Raw genomic sequence first — 22339 nt, forward strand, 5'->3', positions numbered from 1 at the left:
GCTTTAAAATCTAGCTTCTAACATTTATTATTCCAGGGAGGCCTGGCTTGCTGCGGTTCATGGGGTCGCAAAGAGTCGGACACGACTGAGCGACTGAACTGACTGCACATACATTATTTGCAAATCACAGTGCAGTAGTAGTGAGAATGTGGTGTGTGCGTGTGTGCACGTGCATGTGTGTGAAAAGTGGGAAAAGAAGAGAAGGAACAAGAGGGAATTGAGTCACTTTGCAGTATGGGAGAGACATGTGCACAGGTAAATGGGATAAAAATATTAAAATGGTAAGGTCCCTATTAAAAAGTGTAAAAGAAAGTCCTATGTGAGTTCAAGGCAGAGAGTTGTCATTTCTACCTGATGACAACTGGAGAAAGTTCCATGCAGACAGATATGTGAATTTACTTATGTTTCCTTTGATGTTTTATTAAAATCAGACCAGAATCTTGTATATTATAATTTGATGGGCACTGAAATGTGCATCTTTACAAAAATGTATTCCTCTCTGCCCTTGCTGTAGGACCCCAAACTCCTATTGTTTGTTGATTCTTTGTAAGTTTATATTATAGCCCAATTGTGGTAAGATGGATGGAAAAACCCATTTGGCCTCCATTAATGCCTTAGAATTTGTTTCTGGAATAAACCAGAAAGAAAATTCCTGATGAAATAGGACACAGAATTGGAATGTTCTACTTCCCTTGTTGGCTCAGCAGTAAAGAATCTGCCTGCAATGCAGAAGACAGGGTTTGATCCCTGGGTTGGGCAGATTCCCTGGAAGAGGGCATGGCAACACACTCCAGTATTCTTGCCTGGAGAATCCCATGGACAGAGGAGCCTGGCAGACTACAGTCCATGGGGTCACAAAGGATCGAACATGACTGAGCAACTAAGCAACAACACTTGCCAGTGTGGCGAGAAGAAAAAAGGGGCCAGGAATAGTCTAGAATGGTAGTGTAGGAGAAGGGTCTTGGCCTGGGTAAGCAGATGGCTGCATGTATTTCCTGTGTACTTGGTTCTGAAACACAAAAGGCAAACTTACATGTTTGTGTGAATGCCTGATGGTCTCCCAGTGTTACCCATTTCAGTGGATGGCAACTTCACCCAGTCACTTGTACCCACAGGGAACCTAGTGGTAGTCATAACTGGAACCTGACATGCCCTTCTGTCTCTGTTGCTCTCCTCCGTTTGCCATAGAGGAGAGGAAACACAGACTGGGAGCTTAGAGCATGGGTGAAAACAGCTGCGGTCTCTCTTTTAAGATACTGTAATGGGCAGCTTAAAGTCAATCTTTCATGTGAGAAAATTCTAGAGTAAGGAAGTTTTTTTTAATGAGGGTTGTCCTACCACTCCAAATTACTGCAGTAAACCTCACATACACTCAGGAGCTCCAGAAAACTTTTGATCCTGTGAAGGAGATTCAGGGTTTCTGAAGGATCATTTTCACTTCTCTCTCATAGGGAGTCAGAAATGACATAGAACAATTGAGAGTTCATGAACCTAATGCTTTTATTTCTTTATTTCTTACTCTAAGAGAGGAACTTTTTTTGGCAAGTCTTGTTACTTGAGTGAAGTTATACTTTTGAAGGAAAAAAGAATGTTAGAGTATGTATGTACTAAATGATATCTGAATTAGTTTTCCACACCTAAGATAAGATTAGCTGATTTATCAAGTCAGTATAAAGCAGACAGCAATCTATTTAGCGTGATTGTAAGTATAGTGGAAAATAATAAGGGAATAGCTGATGAACCTTGCAATTGATACACATTGAATGTTAGAGAAAGTCATGATACCTATAGTGATATTTACTTGATTATAAAGGATAATAATTTTAAAGTGCAAGTGAGTTATCTGTTAGTGAAACTTTAAAAATATAAATGATTCATATTATATCTGGGATTTTTGAAGATTAGTTGGAGTTGCTCATTATACCTAAGTTCATAGAAATCTGCATTGGGTAGTACTTAAGAGAACGACTTGTGGCTGTTTTAAAATTAAAGTTCAGCCATTGGTTGAATGAATGAATGAATAAATAACCAGAATATACTGCGGAATGAGTTTATAATAACAGTTATAACTTCAACATACTGCTTCTTGTGCCGGATACTATTCTAAATGCTTTTCATATTATTCCATTTAACTCTTAGAACATTCCTTAGACATAAGAATATGATTACCTTCATTTTGCAGGTAAGGAAACTGAGGAACATTAACAGTGCTATATTTCACAGACTCTTTCTTCTTCCTACTTACACAAGACTACTAAGTCTTTGCCAAGGTTTTCTCCCCATCTTAGGGCTTTCCCAGTGGCTCAGCTGGTAAAGCGTCTGCCTGCCAAAGCAGAAGATGCAGGTTTTATCCCTGGGTCAGAAAAGATTCCCTGGAGGAGGAAATGGCAACCCACTCCAATATTCTTGCCTGGGAAATCCCATGGACAGAGGAGCCTGGCGGGCTACAGCCCATGGGGTTGCAAAGGGTCAGACAGGACTGACCACACATACACACAAGCTCTTCCCATCTTGCTGTTCCCTGTCCTCTGCCTGTTATTTCTCACCGTGTCAAGATAAACCCTGTGAACCCACACAGCTTGTGTTGTGTGCTTCTGCTGAGCACTTCTCCTTTGGGCTATGGTTTACCTGGCTAGTTTCCTACTGGCACCTGCTGTCACTCTGTTAGCTGCTGTGGTGTCCTGTTTGTGTGGGGTGGTACTTGCCACTGTTCTTGTACTCTCCTAACCTATAGAGGCTATGTCATTGCTCTATGACCCCCTCAGGGGGAGTTGCAGTCTCCTGCTGGGTGCTGCCATTCTTCCCTTGGACGATATTGCTGCTCCTCTCAATGCACCCCCCCCCCCAATCGGAAGCACTGATGGTGGAACAGATAAGCAGCTCTCTGTGACAGAGAGACTTCTCTCTCATTTTATCCTGAGTGATTAGAGGAGTTCCAGAATAATCTGCTTCTTTCCCAAAGTATTAGAGCTTTTTGTTGAAACAGCATTTTGCAACATATACACACAGTATTTTCTCTTCTTAGAACTCAGATGTATCCATCTGGGTGGGCCAAGGACACAGTTGAGTGGTAAGTCATTTTCTAAATGTGGCATCACTTCTCCCTTCTGATCACTAAGACTTTGTTGCAAGGTCAAGTTTTCTGTCTTTTCCCATCTGTCTCTTTGTTCCTATAGGATGAATTTCCTTCCAGAAGCTTCTTTCTCTCCTAAGCCCAGCCTACTAGATTTGTTCAAGACTTTCTTAACCAGAGCAATGGCAGTAGTTTAAGCTCCAGTTTGGCTCACTTTGTCGGAGAAGAAGCCATTTGACTTGGTGGTACCCAGAGGACCCTCTTCAAGGTGTAGTCATCAACAGTGGTATGTTGTGGTGCTTGGGCTTAGTTGCTTCACGGCATGTAGGATCGTCCTGGACCAGGGATTGAAGCTGTGTCTCCTGCATTGGCTCTTTACCAATGAGCCACCAAGGAAGACCCAAACTGTATTTTTATTTTTAAATTGATTCTCTATTTATTTTTGGCCGTTCTGAGGCATGTGGGATCTTAGTTTCCCAATCAGGGATTGAACCTCTAGCCCTAGCAATGGAAGCATGGAGTCTTAACTGCTGGACCACCAGAGAAGTCAAAACTGTTTACAAAAAGCATTTTTACATGTCAAGAATTTTTTTAAAAAGATTGTTTAATAAAAAGAATACCCATCAGAACCCAAAGCCCCAACTACTACATGCCAGGGAGCAACTAAGCCCATGCACCACAACTACTGAGCCTGTGCTCCAGAGGCTGCAAACTGCAATGAGAAAAGCCACCACAATGAGAAGCCTGCACACTGCAACTGGAGAGTAGACCCTGCTCACTGCAATAGAGAAAAGCCTGCACAGAAATGAAGAGCCAGCACAGCCAAAAATAAATTAAAATTTTAAGGAAACTCTTTTTGGATTTATGCCATATATCATTATTATTTCCTTCATGAATTCTGTCAGCATCTTAGTGCGAGAATGTGACCAAAAGAAATGGCTCTTTATCACAATTAAGCAGGTTTGCAAAGTCACACGTCCATCTGGATATATTTTCAAAATGCATGGCTGCAAAGAAAACTCACTCTGTTGCTGAGATCAAAATCTTTTAGTTTCTAAGTGATTGAGTGTTAGTAATGATCAAATTTAAAGAGCATGCATTTAGAGAATTTCTAGTGGTTTCACAGAGGTTCTTTCAGTAATGTTCCAAGCCTTAACATTTTTTCACGGGAAAGTTTGAGAGTTTAGGGTCAGATTTTGGTGATTTAGACTAATGCTCATGAATGGAGCCTCCAACAGTATTGCTAAACTGAAGATAATGTGATGAAATACAAGATTTTCCCATTGCAGCCCAGCCCATTTTCCAAAGTTTACACATGGGATAAATTTGGAAGAAGAGTTTATCAGGTAATATGCAAATTACAAGTCAAATTCAAAGATTACTAATTTAAAATATAGATATTTCCACAGTGAAAACATTGCAGCTGAAATGCTAAAATCATTTTTTTGTGTACAAATGAAAACACATTTTGCTCTGATTTTATGAACAATTTTTCACTTTCTATGTGTTAGGCTCTGTATTAGATGCTTATACTATCTTAATAAACTACTACTTTTAGATGTCTGTGATCCTAAAAGCCACTTCCTTAAGTATCCCTTAGTTCAGTTCAGTCGCTCAGTTGTGTCTGACTCTTTTCGACCCCATGAACTGCAACATGCCAGGCTTCCCTGTCGATCACCAACTCCTGGAGCTTGCTCAAACTCATGTCCATCCAGTTGGTGATGCCACAGTACTCATATACAGATTTTAATTATTTTTTATTGGAAGTAGCTCAATTACAAACTGTTTTTTAGAAATATTAGAAAATATAATCGAGCAAAAACTTTCTAAAAATCACTAATAATCCTATTATCCAGAAATAACCATCACATCAGCTGGGTGAACGTCTTTTCAGGCCTGTTTCTATACATATACCTCATTTTACAGAGATGTTATTTCTAAAACAACCTACTCTCTTCCTAGCTTTCCTTTTTCTTAAGTGTAGCATGCTAATTATTATTTACTCTCATCACGATTATTCAAAGTGAGGATTATAAGCAACAGTTGTTGTTCTCTTGTTTTCCTCTAAGATTGCTATATGGAGTCTTCATTCTGGAGGTCTAGGAGAGACAACTGAGTGGTCACTTTTAATCTAAAGAGAGCTTCAGGACTCAGTGAAATCAGTACCACAATAGAGCAAAGGTGCACATGGTCAGAGATTGTTCTGAATCACCTATGGACTGTCACCTGCATAAATGGTCTTTACACTTCATGCTTGATAGGGTCTTTTGAGAGAAAGCTTCAGTTTCAAGGGTGAGTATAAACATAGTTATTTGATGAGGTGATTTGAAAGAAATGTTGGCTAAAAGGGTACCTTTTGTTACTAGTATGGAATCTAGTTGATGGCTTATAGATTATGATTTGAAGAGTATTGGATAATACTGTGTAAATCATCATGTATAAATTCACCATTAGAGTTACTTCCTAGTTATAGGGCATTCAAGGTCACTATGAAAGTGCAAATGTGTTTTCTTGGAGGGGAAGTATCATAAACTACTATCATATAAAAACACCAGAGTTTGCAGGAGAAATGGAACTCAGCAAATTGCACAGTGCCTGGCATATGGTAGTTGTCTGACTACTAAATGTGTTACTTGAATGGTGAATGAAAGGGTAGAAAGTCTTTGATATAAGCTAGGTCAGAAACAGCCCAGAAAGTAGGACAGAAGAACATTAAATACAAATAATGGTTCCTCTGCTGGTCTCAGTTTATGAAATATTCAGTGTTCACTACTTGTGGAATGGTCAACATCCTAAATAAAGTAGATGAGCAAAAATGTGTTTCGCTACTCTAAAAAGACATGCAGACAAGAGATTGAATTCCCTAATCCAATTTTAGGTGAATATTTTTCCTAGGACCAAACAAGACCTCAGTATCTTAAAGAGGAAGGATAGATAGCCAGTTTTCTAGATTGAGCTAAAGTTGCCAGGTTTCAGTGAGGCAGTTCTCACCTAAAGGTATGAGACAATTGTTATTCAAATGGGCAAACAAACCTCTTTCATAGTTGACTTCATCGATGACTGGAGCTTCGGATCAACAGTTTGCTCATCTCCTTCCAGCAGGCTCTACTTATAGGAAAAGTGCTGTGCTGTGTGCTGCGCTTGGTCGCTCAGTCATGTCCAGCTCTTTGTGAACACATGGACTGTAGCCTGCCAGGCTCCTCTGTCCATGGGGATTCTCCAAGAATATGAGTGGGTTGCCATGCCCTCCTCCAGAGGATCTTCCCAACCCAGGGATCGAACCCAGGTCTCCCGCCTTGCAGGCAGATTCTTTACTGTCTGAACCACTAGGGAAGCCCAAGAGTGCTGGACTGGGTAGCCTATCCCTTCTCTAGGGGATCTTTTTGACCCAGGCATTGAACTGGGGTCTTCTGCATTGCAGGTGGATTCTTTACCAGTTGAGCTAACAGGAGCAATAGAGTGTAAATGCTGAACTTGATAGTAAAATTATACTGCCTGGCTTAGGAGCCAGAATCTATGTATCCTATCTGATGAGCCTATTACCACCCAGAGACATATGGAAGACTACAGGATTATGAAAAGACAAGAAGTAAGTTGAGCAAAGTTTGGTAAGGAAGAAGGAAATTTAGGTGCCTATGATACCATCTTGGCTAGGCATCAGGAAAGCATTCTGTGTAGGACTCTGTCCGAATAGGAAAGATGTTAGGCTAGCTTGAGGGGAAGGAGGTGGAAAGGCCTGAAAGGATAAGACTGCATCAGTGTCATTTTACGGTGGCTGGCAGAGTGTTCTCAGGCCCAAGGAGAGTTAGGAGTTTCCAGATATTACATGGTGTTTGCTCTTGCTTTCTCTTTTCACTCCTTGGATTTTATACTATCTTTTCTCTCTGTCCCTCCACATTGGCTACAACATTGTGTAATAGCTTTGGGTAATGAAAATAGGCTGTAAGTATTACAAAAAATGCCAGAAAGTCAAAATCAGTTCAAAATTTACCTCTCTGCTTTCAGATTTTCTTTGTAAGAGTGGATATTTTAGTTATGAAAATTCAAATTATACTAAGGCTGTCAGGGAAAACCCAATAAAGGTAAACTAATATACTTTAATATATCCTCAAATTTCATGCTTGCATTTTTAATTTTAGAAACATACTTAAAATATGTGGCTCTTGTCTTTGGTGAGGGAGGAGTGGAAAAAAAATCTTTGCATTCCAGGAAGCAGCCCAATTTTAATTAAAAATGCCAGGCTAATTTGTCTCCCTCCCAGAGGCACCGATATTTTGCCTTTGGGCTGTTGTGTAGACTTGTCTGCCATTTGTCTGAATATAAATAACTCTCATTTTCACACTTGTCTTTTCTTGCAGTTTGTCAAAATGGTTGCTTATAGCAGTAAATTAATTTCCTATCTAATGAACATCTATCTATCTACAGAGAGACAGACAGACAGACAGTAGACATAGGCAGAGAGAGACAGCTCAAGGGTGCAAGAGCAAGCTAGCACACCACTTATCAACAAAAGACTATTTTATCAATTGTATAAGAATATAGTTGAATCAGGGGTCACCAAGACAATTCTCTGGTTGGATGATTTGCTGGAAGGACTCATAGAACTTAGAAAAGCTGTACTCAACATTATGGTTCATTATGGTGAGAGGATACAAATTAAAATCAGCAAAGGGAAGAGGCATCTAGGGCAGAGTCCAGGAGAAACTGGGCACAGGCATCCACTTGTCCTCTCCCAGTGGAATTGCCCAGGTGACATTTAATTCTCCCATTAACAAAGTGTGATGGCACATGAAAATTGTTGCCAAACAATAAACTCATTGGCACCTTGGTGGCCAGGGTTTTATTAGGGGTCAGTCATAGGCATGGAGCTCCACATGACTGATCTTAGCCATTCAGTCTCCAGCACAGCCTTCCCCCGCACCTTCCCCCTCTCCATGATCAAACTTCAGTGTGGCCCAGGGTCACAAAAAGCAGTGTTCAAGTTCAGTCTGCTGTGGTCCAAGACCCCAGGTATACAAAGACATTCTGATCAGGCAGGATATTCCAAGGGTATATAGGATATTTCCCTGTAGTCTGTTAAGGGTCAGTCCTGAAGACCTTTGGAATTTGCAGGAGAATTTGAATAAGCCAGGCCTGCAGAGTTAACCCTTTACTGAACATGGTGGTGCCAAATGCAGAGGTGTTTCACACAGTTCTGAATGCTGAATTACTTCTTTGGGAAAAGTGTGAAGGCAGCATGATTCCTTTGCCCTCGAAATGTTGAATGAAGTAGACAATGCTGCCTTCTGTCCCAGGGGCTTCTTTTGTAGTGTACATGTTCTAAGAGGCGATTAACTAGCATTGTGGAAGCCCATATCAGAGACTTGTGGAATAGTCAGTACAGTAGTCTTATGTGTGTTATGTGTTATATGTGTTATGTGTTATGTGTGGAATAGTCAGTACAGTAGTCTTATGTGTGTTATGCTTGTTTCTAGAGCCCTCTTGTAACCTTTTAAAAATGTTTCCTGGAAGGGGAAATACCACTTGGTTAATTATTTTTGCCTCTGCATAATGTTCTTTATCCTTTTAGCAACATGTAATCTAGCAGAGGAGAAACCATAAGGGAATAGTGGATGGAAACATTTATTATTTGAAGAATAGGAGCAAAGATCTGGGCACAGAGTGCTCAAAATGGCATGCTTGTGACCATCCATGGGGATTCCTGAGAATCAAGGGAACATTCTAATGACAGGGTATCTGGGGGATTTTCAGTATGAATTCAATATGAGGGTATATTTCTCCAACTTCCCAAATTTTTTATGAAGGCAGGCCCTAGGGATATGATGTGTTCTTATGCTTCATGTTTATCTGTTGATCTCACTTGATTTCAAACATTTAGAAAAATATAATGGAAATACAGGGTAGACAAGTATCCATGGCTTATATCAACAGCCTCTTACCCATGGTAGCAAGATTACTTCTAGAGCCCACCTATAGATATGAACAAGGATGAAAACAGTGGTGGGAATTTAAAGGAAAGCCATGGCAGGTTGCTGACGGTGAGCTGGAGTACAGTGCAGCATACCTGATCTCATTCAGCATAGATACAGTTTAGTGAAAAGATCAGTGTACTTTGATATTATGAATGTATCATTTTAAATCTAGATAATTTGAGTTACCTAGAAAAAAACAAGATTGTTAATCATGTGATATTTTAAAACCAAATGGAGTCCTCTGTGATTTGGATACTACACATATAATAAGGGTGCATTTGATATAATGTGCCCTATTATAATTGGGGGCATTTGGTAAAAAAAAAAAAAAAAGATCTGAATAAACTTGGGCCTCAGGCATTAAACATGATGCCTGAACATGTTTATTACACAGAAAACTTCATAAGGATAGTTTATCAAAACAATACTAAGAGCATTATGGAAGGGCCTTAACTGGTAGTTCAGTTTTATGTTGGTCTTTGTCCCTTATAGAATATGGAATTTCTTGTATTTCACATTCTGCCAAGTTGTTTGCATAAAAGGTTTTCCTGCATTTCTTGGTAATTAAGTTTTAAAAATGTTTTCGATTTCGTTAAAGAGGGATTGATTTGATATTTGTTTTGTTTTCCAAATGTATTTTACTGTTTAAGCAGTGCAATTTAAACATGGTATAATTTTTTCTAATTTTTTCCCATATTTCTTATTTTTCTACCCTTAATTTTTCCCTTCTTTCTTTCCTGTTGATCTCATTTTTGCTCTCCTCTGCAACATTTTCTCTCTCCTATTCATCAGTGCAGCTATCCCTTGAATATTTACTTAACACTCCCCTATTTACAAGTACAATACTGGTTATAAGGGACAAAGAGATGAGTAATCAGAGCTTTCTCTTAAGTATTCCACAGCCTCACTTATATTTCGTGTTGTCAGTCTTCCTCGTTTCAGCCATTCTTGTGGCTGTGAAGTATTAGCTCATTTTGGTTTTAATTTAAGCTTCTCTGATGGTTAATCGTGTTGAGTACCTTTTCATGTACTCATTGAACATTCATATACCTTATTTTATGAAGTGTCTACCTCTTTGGCTCATTTTTATTGGATTGTTTGTCTCTATTATTGTAGTAATTCTAAGTTCTGAATACAAGTCCTTTTTTTAGATATATATATTGAAAACATATTCTCCCCATCAGTACCTTTTCTTATTACTCATTTAATGGTATATTTTGATAAAGAAGTTAATGAGGAAGAATTCAGTATTTCTTTTATGTTTAATATTTTTGTGTTGTAAGAAAAATCTGCCTACCCAAATTGATAAAGTTTTCCATCTATGTTTATTTCTAGAATCTTTCCAGTATTAGCTTTCATGCTTGGCTCTATTATGTATAAACAGTTATTTTGTATATGCTGTGATGTAGAGGTCAATATTCGTTTTCTTTCAATAGACTTTATATTTTTAGAGCAGTTTTTGATCGCAAAACGGAACAGAAACCACTCCCCTCATCACCACCTCTCCTGCTATCATAAATCCCCAATTTTGTGTGGTATGTGAGGTAGGTAGAAGTCAAGGTTATTCTGCCCCTACCCCCTTTTTAATAGATATTAGAGCAGCTTTAGATTTACAACAAAATTGAGTGTAATGTACCCTCTGCTGCCAACACATGCACTGCCTCCTCCACTACCCACATTCTATGCCAAAGTAATAAATTTGTTATAATCTATAACTTCATCACACCAAATCCATAGTTTACATTAGGGTTCCCTCTTGGTGTCATATGGTCTATGGATTTTGACAGATTTATGACATATGTCCTCCATTGTAATATCATACAGAATAGTGTCATGCTAAAAAGCCAGCATGGGCTTCCCTGGTGGCTCAGAAAGTAAAGAATCTGCCTGCAGTGTGGGAGACCTGGGTTCATTCTCTGGGTTGGGAAGATCCTCTGGAGGAGGGCTTGGCAACCCACTTCAGTATTCTAGCCTGGAGATTCCCCTTGGACAGAGGAGCCTGGTGGGATACAGTTCACGAGGTCACAAAGAGTCGGACATGACTGAGCGACTAAACATAGCAAAAATCCTTTGTGCTCTGCCAGTTCATTTCTCCCTTCTCCCTAATGTCTGGCAACCACTGATCTTTTGAGTGTCTCTGTAGTTTTGCCTTTTCCAGAATGTCATATAGTTGGAATCATACTGGATGTAGCCTTTTCAGATTGATTTATTTCACTGAAATATGTATTTAAGTTTCCTCCATGTTGTTTGTTTTCTTTTTCTTGATTTATTTATTTTTGCTTTCTCTGAGTCTTTGTTGCTGCACACAGGCCTTCTTTAGTTGCTGATTGGGAGCCACTCCTAGTTATGGCGTGCAGGCTTCTCCTATCTATGGCTTTTCTTACTGCAGAACACAGGCTCTAGCTATGCTAGGGTTGTTCAGTAGTTGTGACTTGCAGGCCCTAGAGCATGGGCTCAGTTGTGGTGCATGTCTTTGTAATTATATTTTTAAATAGAGCAAATCTTTAAATTAGGTAATGTAAGTCTTCTGACTTGGAAGCTGCAGCTCTAATTGGAGAAAATAGATATTTTGAAGTCTTGTAATCCATGAGCATGATAAATACCATACTCTTTTTATATATCCTTTAATTTCTCTTATCAATATTTTATAGTTTTCAGTAGGTACTTCATACACATCTTTTGTTAAATTTGTTTTATAAAATTATTATTTTGATATTACTGTGAATAATCATGTAGAATTTATTTTCTAATATGCTTGTTCCTAGGGTAAAAAAAATTGTTTATTGACTTTTTAAAAATTGTTTATTTTTGATTGTGCTGGGTCTTCTTTGCTGCACGTGGGCTTTCTGTAGTTGCAGTGAGCTGGGGCTATTCTTCATTCTGGTGCATCAACTTCTCATTGCAGTGGCTTCTCTTGCTGCAAAGTTCAGGCTCTGGAGCATGCAGATTTCAGTAGCTGTGGCACTCTGGCTTAATAGTTGTGGTGCATGGGCTTAGTTGCCCTTCAGCATGTGGGATTTTCCTGGACCAGGGATTGCACCCATGTCGTCTGCATTGGCAGGCAGATTTTTAACCACTCTACCATGAGGAAGTCCTGTTTATTGACTTTTTAAGTTAATAATTTAAAATATTTCAAAGAGTTTTTGTGGGTTCCTTAGAATTTTTTATGTATACAGTTATGTTATCAATGAAAAAGGTTGTATTACTTTTTCTTTCTAATAATTACACCTGTATTACATTTTCCTGTCCATTTCACTCATTAGGACCTCTGTTCAGTCACTAAATCATGTCCAATTCTTTGCAACCCCATGGACTGCAGCACACAACAAGCTTTCCTGTTCTTCACTATCTCCCAGAGTTTGCTCAAATTCATGTCCATTGAGTCGATGATGCCATCCAACCATCTCATCCTCTGTCACCCCTTTCTCCTCCTGCCCTCAATCTTTCCCAACATCAGGGTCTTTTCCAATGAGTCAGCTCTTCACATCAGGTGGCCAAAGTATTGGAGCTTCAGCATTAGTCCTTCCAGTGAATATTCAGGGTTGATTTCCTTTCGGATGGACTGGTTGGATCTCCTTGCAGTCCAAGGGACTCTCAAGAGTCTTCTCTAACACCACAGTTCAAAAGCATTACTTCTTCAGTGCTCAGCCTTCTTAATGGTCCAACTCTCATATCCATACATGACTACTGGAAAAATCATAGCTTTAACTATACAGACCTTTGTCAACATAGTGATAACTGTGCTTTTTAATATGCTGTCTAGGTTTGTCATAACTTTTCTTCCAAGGAGCAAGCATCTTTTAATTTCATGGTTACAGTCACTGTCCACAGTGATTTTGGAGGCCAAGAAAATAAAATCTGTTACTGTTTCCACTTTTTTTCTGCCTCATTTCACTAATTAGGACCTTTAGATCTGTATTGAAGTGTTGATAGTGAAATGGTTATCTGATTTTAAGTTAAGGGCCAAATAGTCACTATTTCACCATTACATATGATTTTTAAAAAATTTTTTGATTGAAGGATAATTGCTTTATAGAATTTTGTGGTTTTCTGTCATATATCAACAAGAATCAGCCATAGGGACACCCATGTCCCCACCCTCCCGAACCTCCCTCTGATCTTCCCCATCCTACCTTTCTAGATTGTCACAGAACCCCTGTTTGCATTCCATGAGTCACACAGCAAATTCCCATTGGCTATCTATTTTACATATGGTATTGTAAATATCCATGTTACTCTCTCCATACATCTTACCTTCTCCCTCTCCATCCCTCAACTGTGTCCATAGGTCTGTTCTCTATGTCTTTTTCTCCATTGCTGCCCTGAAAATAAATTCATCAGTGCCATCTTTTTAGATTCCATATGTATGTGTCAGTATGTGATTTTATATTTCTCTTTCTGACTTAGTCACTCTGTATATAGGCTCTAGGTTCATCCACCTCATTAGAACTGACTCAAATGCATTCCTTTTTATGACTGAGTTGTATTCCATTGTATTTATGTAGCACAGTTTCTTTATCCTTTATCATGTACATATGATTTTTAACTGTGTTTTTCTTTGTGGATGCCATTTATCAAATAAATTTTACTGCTGTTCCCAATTTACTAATAGTTTTTACCAAAAGGAGATGTTGGATATTATCAAATACTTTCTCCACATCAACTAAATTGGTTGTTTGAGTTTTGGCCTTTATTCTGTTAATGTGGTAAATAACACTATAGAATTGTTAATGCAAGTTCCTGTGCCCAGAGAACAGTGAGGCCAAGTAAACTGCAAGGTTGGAGTTTGGAGCAGAGAAAAGTTTATTGCAGGGCCATGCCAGGAGACAAGGTGGCTCTTGCCTTAAATAGCCTTGAACTCCCTAAAGGGTTTTGGCAAAACACTTTTAACAGCCAGGTTTGGGAGGGTGGGTCACAGGGTCCATGATTGGCTCATACACAGTTCTCTGATTGGCTGATGGTGAGGGAACAAGGTGATGTCACAAGGGTTAACATTATCAGTCCTTAGGTTCCGGGAGGTCTGGGGTTATGTGCTCATGATCATCAAGTAGGTAACTCCTTCCATTTGGTGGGGAGTTTTCATATCTGCAAAAAAAAAAAAAAAAAAAATCAGGAAATTTGCATTAAATACTATCATCTAGGTACTTCAGAGAGGAGCTAAAGCAGAGGGCATAGGGGAAGAAGGCCTGTTCAGGGAAGACCATAGGATCCTGCTGGGTTAGAAAATAAATGTTTTTTTTTTTTAAAAAAAAAACCTTCTTGGAATAAACTCACTGTGGTCATTTTTATATAATATGGGATGCAGTTTGCAGTTTTCTGTTTAGGTTTTTGCACCTGTGTTCGTGAATGATATTGTCACATAAATGTTCTTTTTCATAATTTTTTGTCAGGTATTAGAGTTAAAATTATGCTGACTTCATTAAATAATTGAGAAGTGTTCCGTTTTTAAAAAACTTAAAGTTTAAATTTGGTGATATATTATGTTCATGAATCCTTTAGTGTTCAATAAAATATGGAGAACAGTATGGAGCTTCCTTAAAAATCTTGGAATAAAACTATCATATGACCCAGGAACCCCACTACTGGCCATATACCCTGAGGAAACCAGAATTGAAAAAGACACACGTACCCCAGTGTTCATTGCAGCCCTATTTACAATAGCTAGGACATGGAAGCAACCTGGATGTCCATTGGCAGATGAATGGATAAGGAAGTTGTGGTGCATATACACAGTGGAATCATTACTTAGCTATAAAAAGGAGCGCATCTGAGTCAGTGCTAATGAGGTGGATGAACTTGGAGCCTATTATACAGACTGAAGTAAGTCAGAAAGAGAAAGACAAATACCATATATTTACACATATATATAGAATCTAGAAAGGTGGTACAGATGATCCTACGTGCAGGGCAGCAAAAGAGACACACGTAAAGAACAGACTTTTGTAATCAGTGGGAGAAAAAGGGTGGGATAATTTGAGAGAATAGCATTGAAACATATGCATTACCATGTGTAAAACAGATACCCAGTGCAAGTTTGATGTGTGACACAGGGCACCCAAAGCTGGTGCTCTGTGACAACCTGGAGGGGTAGGGTGGGGGGGAAGATGGGATGGGGGCTCAGGATGGAGGGGTCACATGAATACCTATGGTCAATTCATATTGATGTATGGTAAACCATCACAATATTGTAATTATCCTCTAATTAAAAAAATAAGAAAAGGCCTTTGAGCTTGGAATTTTCTTTGTGGGGAGTTAATTACAAATTTAAATCCTTTAATAGTTGTAACATTATTTAGATTTTTTTTTGGTGAGTTTTGGCAAGTTGTACTTTTTATGAATTTTGTCTGTTTCAACAAAATTTTTATTTTTCTTTGATTTTCATTGTTCATTTTGGCTTTCTGCTAACTTCTTGAGAGGAGTGCCTAGTTAAGACATCCACAACCTTTTTTAAAAAGCTCCATTTTAGGCTTGTGAACCATGTAGTCATTGTCTCAATCACCTCTTCAGTTGTAGCACAAAAGCAGCCATAGGCAATACTTAAACAAATGGGTGTGGTTATATTTTCCTAAAGACTACTTACGAAAGCAGATGACTGGCCTGTGGGCCATAGTTAGCAAATTCTTATAACCGTGATTTTCAGCTTGCCTTCTTTTCTCAGTTATTCATTTAAGATTATAAAATTTCCTCTAAGCCTCAAGTCTTTATATATCAATTTTCTTGATTACTTAGTTCAAAATATTTTTTAAACTCCATTGTGATTTCTTTTTTGACCCATGGTTATTTTGAACTGTATTTCTTAGTTTCATAACATATAGGGATTTTTAAAGTGATATTTTGTTATTCTATATTAATTCCACTGTGGGCAGAGAACATGCTCTGTGTAATTTAAAGCTTTATGGTCAATGTTACCATAATTTTTTTTCATATACTTGCAAAGGATTCTCTCTTCACTTTGGTGCACTGTTCTCTGTGTGTCAGTTATGTCTAATTTGTTAGTTATTTTATTCATAGCTTCTTTATTCTGTCAGTTAGGTAATTGTGTTAAAATCTCCCTATGGTTGTGGATTTGTCTGGTTATATTTCCTTGTGTGTGTGTGTGCTTTCAGTTTTTTTCAAGTTTTATTGAGATATAACTGACAGCAGTGTGCAAGTATAGCTTATTTTACTGCACGTAGCTTTTTTGTGCTTTGCAAATGTACAAAATGAAGGTTTGTGGCAATCCTGTGATATCAGATGATGGCTTGCACTTTTTAACAATAAAGTATTTTAAGTATATACATTATTTTTTTAGACAATGCTATGGCACACTTAATAGGCTACAATATAGTGTAAACATAACTTTTATATGCACTGGAAAACCAAAAAATTTGTGTGAGTTGCTTTATTGCAACATTTGCTTTATTAGAGTAGTCTGGAAACAAACCTGAAATATCTCTGAGGTATGCCTGTGCAAGTTTAAGGTGTACAGCACAATGACTTCCTTACATATATTGTGAAACGATTACTGCAATAAGTTTAGTTAACAGCCATCCTATCTCAAATGATACAAAGAAAAAGGAAAAAGAAAACTATATCTTCCTTCTGATAATAGAACTCATAGGGTTTGTCCTCTTAACAACTGTCAAATATACCACACGACAGTGTTAACTATATGACAGTGTTAACTATAGCCATCATGTTGCTCATTACATCCCTAGTGCTTACTGATCTTGTAACTAGAAGTTTGAACCTTTTTACCAGCTTATTTCCATGTTCAATCCTACATAATTTTTCCTTATATATTTCAAAGATGTATTCTTAGGTTCATATAAATTTAGAGTTATTTTCTTAATGGATTGATCCCTTTATCATTAGAAAACATCCCACTCTGTCTCTAGTAATGCTTCTTGCCTTAACGTTTAGTTTGGCTATTAGTCTAGCTTCATCAGCTTTCTTCTGTTTGGAGTGTGCATGACATATCCTTCCTATCTTTATACTTGCAGTTTTCCGTACTCTTATGTTTAAGATGTATTTCTTATATGAAACATATGTATTTGTATTTAGTCCAACAGTTGTTTAATTGGAGTATCTTGTTCATTTACATGCACTATAATTAGTACCTATATTTGCATTTAAATCCATATTGCCAAATTCTTCATATGTTTTCCATTCATTCTGAGTTCATTTTGTCCTTTCTTATTTTGCCTTCTTTTGGATTAACTAGTTATCTTTTCCTCTTCTAATAGCATGGTAACTATATACTGTTTTATTATTATTTTAGTGGATACCCTAGATATTATAGCACACATTCCTGGCTTTTTTTAAGTTTCAAGCACAGTGAAAAAAGTGAAAATGTTAGTCGCTCAGTTATGTCCAACTCTTTACAACCCCATAAACTATAGCCTTCCTCTGTCCATAGACCTCTCCAGGCAAGAGTATTGGAGTGTGGGTAGCCATTCCCTTCTCCAGAGGATCTTCCCAACCCAGGTATCAAAACCAGGTCTCCTGAATTACAGGCAGATTCTTTACCATCTGAGCCACTAGGGAAGCCCAGCTAGTAACTCCATTTTAACCTTTTCTCAAATTGTATGCTGTTCGAATTGTGTATCTTTCTTTCTTTCTTTTTTTTTTTAGTTTTTTATTTTTTAAATTTTAAAATCTTTAATTCTTACATGTGTTCCCAAACATGAACCCCCCTCCCACCTCCCTCCCCATAACATCTCTCTGGGTCATCCCCATGCACCAGCCCCAAGCATGCTGTATCTTGCGTCAGACATAGACTGGCGATTCAATTCTTACATGATAGTATACATGTTAGAATGCCATTCTCCCAAATCATCCCACCCTCTCCCTCTCCCTCTGAGTCCAAAAGTCCGTTATACCCATCTGTGTCTTTTTTCCTGTCTTGCATACAGGGTCGTCATTGCCATCTTCCTAAATTCCATATATATGTGTTAGTATACTGTATTGATGTTTTTCTTTCTGGCTTACTTCACTCTATCTTTCTATACTTTAAACCCCACAAGAGGAAGAATATTCTTCCTCCTGAAGAATACCCTTTTACTGTTTCTCTCAATTTGAATCTAGGTAGTGAAATTTTTATTTTTGTTTTGTTTAATAGTTATTTTCCTTTAGCACTTTGATATTATCATTCAGTTTTTCCCCCCGCCTGGATTGTATTGTCTCTGTTGAGGTAAGCAGCAAGTTTAATTACTATATTGAACATAATCTATCTTTATTCTCTTTTCTTTTTATTTGTTTTAGATTTTTCTATTGATATAAAATTCACTGTTTTATTTATTGTACATAAAAATATTACAGAAAGAATTTGAGTCCTAGTATGACAGTGTCTTCCTAAATAAAGGCTCCTACCTTTTTTTTAAACTGACAAATGGTTATGAGAACTCACAGTCCTGGATCATCTTAATGCAGTTTCAGTGACTAGTAGGCATAGTCTCTGAGTGAGCTGGTCTTTTCCAGTCCATCCTATGCCTAGGACAGAAACTCCTGTGGTCCCAATCTAATGCATTTACCTTGCCTCCCCAGTAGACTCTGGATTTCATTTGTTCCCCTCTAAGCTCATCAGATTTTCAAATTTATTGTTCGGTTTCTTAGTCTCTAAGCTGCCTATTCTAGAATGAAAGATCCAGATTACCTTTCTTGGTTTCCTTCTCCTTTTATATCTTTATAAGTTTTGGCCACCATTTTAGTTCTCCAATGCCTTCCTAGAGACTTAAATTTTGTCATTTGTAAATAGGTTTTTTTTCCCTTTCTTTTTCAGACAATCGACTTTAAAAAATATTTATGGCAGGTTTTCTGGTTGTTTTTTGGGGAAGTTGGTCTTTATTGCTTCTTATTAGCTAGTTCACTTTATACACAGTAGAAATCTGCTAGTTGGTTTTAAAATGTCCTTATTTGGCCAAATAAAATTTCTGCAATCTTCTATCAGATCCCCAGAGTCTTTTTGTGGAGATTTTGCTTGCCCATGAAATCTCTAGGTTTAGGAGCCACTGATTAAGGGGATACAAAAGAAATAAATGTTCCCAATCTTGTGATTAAGGAGCTTATAAAATCATAGTTACCATGGAAGAAGTAATTAGTGACTTATAGAATATTGTATTTATTACAAAGCTTTGATTGAAGAGCATGAGCTCCAATAGTAGTCAGAATTCACATAGAAGATAGATCTAGAGCTCGGTTTGAAGGATAGAGATTGCCATACGTGGCGGGAGGGTATTTTGGACATGGAACAACCTAAACTAAGGCTTAGTCACCATTGAACTGATTTAATTCATAGCATAATGACTGAATAGTTTATCCCTTAATCCTTCTTTCCCTTGGTATGTTGTTAATACTAATCAGACTCTGCTGAAAACTTGGGAATTCATTGGTGCACACTGTGATACATGTGTTAATTTGATTGCCTGTGATTGCTGCAGCAGACCCAGGAGTGCCGCAAACATGCAGGTAATTGTATAAACTCTGCATTGTTTCCGAGCTGGGTGTTTTATAACCAGCTCCACCCCAGGAGAATCTCAGCTAACCCAGCTGTTTTCTTCTAATGCTCAGTTTAGGGACTCCCCTGTACTCGCTCCCCTGCCTTGGTACCTGAGTGAGACATTTGTGATTATAAGCCTAAAGCGTAAAAGTAAAGATTAAGAACCACATTGCACCTCCCTGTTCAGGCTGCCGATCTCACCTGGCTGAAGTGACAGTGTTTTGGAGCTCAGTATTTTTTTCTGTGAATCTGCTGAAGATGCATGAAACATCTTATGTAACTTATGAGGGCACAGAGCCTCTATTTTTTAGGTATTCAGTTGGTCTGACTCTCTGGCAGAGGTCAAGAGAGCGGACAAGGTAGTATTGTGAGCGTGACTTTAATTTCATAAACTCAGGTGCACAAGAAGTATTTTATATGTTTTTTCTAAATCAGGTTTCATCTACTCTGAGCCCCCAATTCATCAGGCTAGTTGGAAATTCAGTCTCAGTTATCACTGGTCCTTTATCTTATCCCTGTGCTGCCTCCATTGTTCAGTGGTCTTGGGAGTCTAGCACAGAGCAGAACATGCAGGGAGGGCTCTTTGATCTTTGGTTCATACCAATCACCACTGATGGACTCCTCATCCAAGCCTGCCCAGTCCCTTGAAGGGAATTTCTGCTTTGGCCTCTGTGGATTTTTGCCAACTCTTCGTGCCCCTGGGCCCATGATGTAGCCTCTTCAGACACCACCACGTGTGTTCCTCCAAGATCCTGCCACCATTACAGGGAGCTCTCAGAGGAAGAGGATCCAAGCACAGTCCCCTCCATAGCCTTTTAGCATCTTTTCTTCTTTTCACAGAAGCAAAGATGAAAATAGAATGGCAAGTACTCTGAAGTTTCCTCCAAACTCTGCTGCTAGTAGAGATCTCTCTCTTTCACTGGGTGAAAGTGATTTGTGGGGACCTGGTAACTATGAGAAGCAAGGGGGCTTTAGAGTCATCAGTTGATTACCTATTTGGCCTCAGGTCCTATGCAATGAATAACATCTAGTCTGTGTCCTCAGATTCTGTTCTAGAGGAGGACAAAGACTTAGGGGCAGAAGAGGCCCTTATTGCTGCCGACCTCAGCTTCTGAGGGGAGCATCTTAACTCTTAGCTCTCAAATTGCCTTTTTCAGTTTCACTGGTAATTATGAGTCAGTTTTCCTTTGGGGATGTTTGGCCTGTAACCATGGGAATGGATGAGCATGCCTATTTTTGTAGTAGGTGTTCTTGGGCTGTGTGGTCTCAAAGGCCGGAACTGTGGGGCTCAGGCACTTTTCTGAGATCTGTGCCTTTACAAGACTTCCTGCTGCAGATAAGGACACTGACTTCTCTTATCTGCTTGTCCCTAGTTGCCTCTCTCTGGCGAGCTACTGACTTTACCTGCAGAGCTATATTGCTTTTATCCCTGAACTATATACTGCAGATACTCCATATTAGTGCCGGGAGAGGAGAATGGATAACTGTTTCTGGGGAAAGGAATTGTGTAGGTGCTAGTTGCTTTAAAAAACTGGGGGCTAGAGTGGTATTTAGTCAAACATGGCTGCCACACAGCAATGAAAGAGACTTTTGGCATCATTTTCAAAGAGCTCTACACTGACATGCTTTGTACTCTGACAGTTATTCTAGGCAAATGTGTATAAAATGTTTCAGCCTTTAAAAAAAATCCCTCACCTGTTTTAGCTGTATATCACATTTTTGGTGAAGCTTCTGGAATACTAATGATGTCAGGTTTTTGTTAATTCAGTGATGCTGTATTGTAAACCGAAAAGTTTATGTTCTTGGCCCATACTGTTTTAATTTTCTAACCATCTGAGCAAACTGCACCTATTACTTGATAAGTATCTGAATGTTCTTCTTGTCAAGTATATGTTTCTCCTAAGAAACTTAGTCCTGGGGAGAGCCTTTTATGTGCAATTTTGACTTTGTATTTTGTAAGCCTCTATTAATGCTTTTTTCCATCTCCACAGAAGTGGGGCTCCTTTTCAGAGTTTTATCCTTTTTAACAAATGTGAGTAAACCTGGAACTTCTACAGAGAGCCTTTAAAATTGCCCTAATGACTTAGGGGTATCAAGATTACTGACATTCTTTTTAATTTGGTCGAAGGCAATTAATTTTGAGGAAGAAGTATGTTAAACCACATTCTCCCAGCAGAAGTGAGGTTAGTTTTTTAAATCTCTGTCTTCCTCTCACTTGAGATCTATCTATATGAGAGAAGGAAAGGCAGCAGGCAGAACTGGAGAGTATTCAATGTATAAAGTAGATCGCCTGGTTTCTCTGATTATTTTTCTCCTGTCCCATCTGGATAGTCCCTCTCCTTAGCCTGTTTTTGGAGACCCCCACCTGCTTTCTATACCCTGACAAAACTTGGTCTGAGAAAGGAATTGGAAACATATTGCCAGTAAAGTCTGAAAAACTTAATGGCTTACCATGTCACTACTCTGTGACACTTGCCAAACTCAAAAGAAAACCTCTCATAGGAGATTTTCAGGCCTCAGTCCTTTAGTAGTACGTTTCTGTACTCCACTTCCAGCCATCAAAGTATCTGGTTAGGGTCTCCCTAGTGTTTTTTTGTATATCTGATTCTGACTCATAGTATCCATGCTGAGTGGCAGTTGAACTGTACCTGACCAAGTCTCTGATTTGATCTCTGACTCTGTGTGTGTGTGTGTGTGTAGGGGGAAGGCAGGGGGTTGGTGGTGGGGAATGGAGATGTAAAGAGGAAGAGCAGTGCTAAGAAGGGAAGCAACTCTGCCATGCTTGTGCATCCTCTGTGGGTTGAATGGGGCTGTATT

The 22339-nt window shown here is 38.6% G+C and overlaps 1 long non-coding RNA gene across 1 annotated transcript in view; it reads left to right on the forward strand.

The window, feature by feature from the left end:
- LOC138931170 (uncharacterized) overlaps nucleotides 1-22339 on the forward strand; it is an 854662-nt gene that overhangs the window by 607963 nt on the left and 224360 nt on the right. The window lies entirely within an intron of this gene.

Source organism: Ovis canadensis, chromosome X (genome assembly GCF_042477335.2).
Source record: "Ovis canadensis isolate MfBH-ARS-UI-01 breed Bighorn chromosome X, ARS-UI_OviCan_v2, whole genome shotgun sequence".
NCBI lineage: Eukaryota > Metazoa > Chordata > Mammalia > Artiodactyla > Bovidae > Ovis > Ovis canadensis.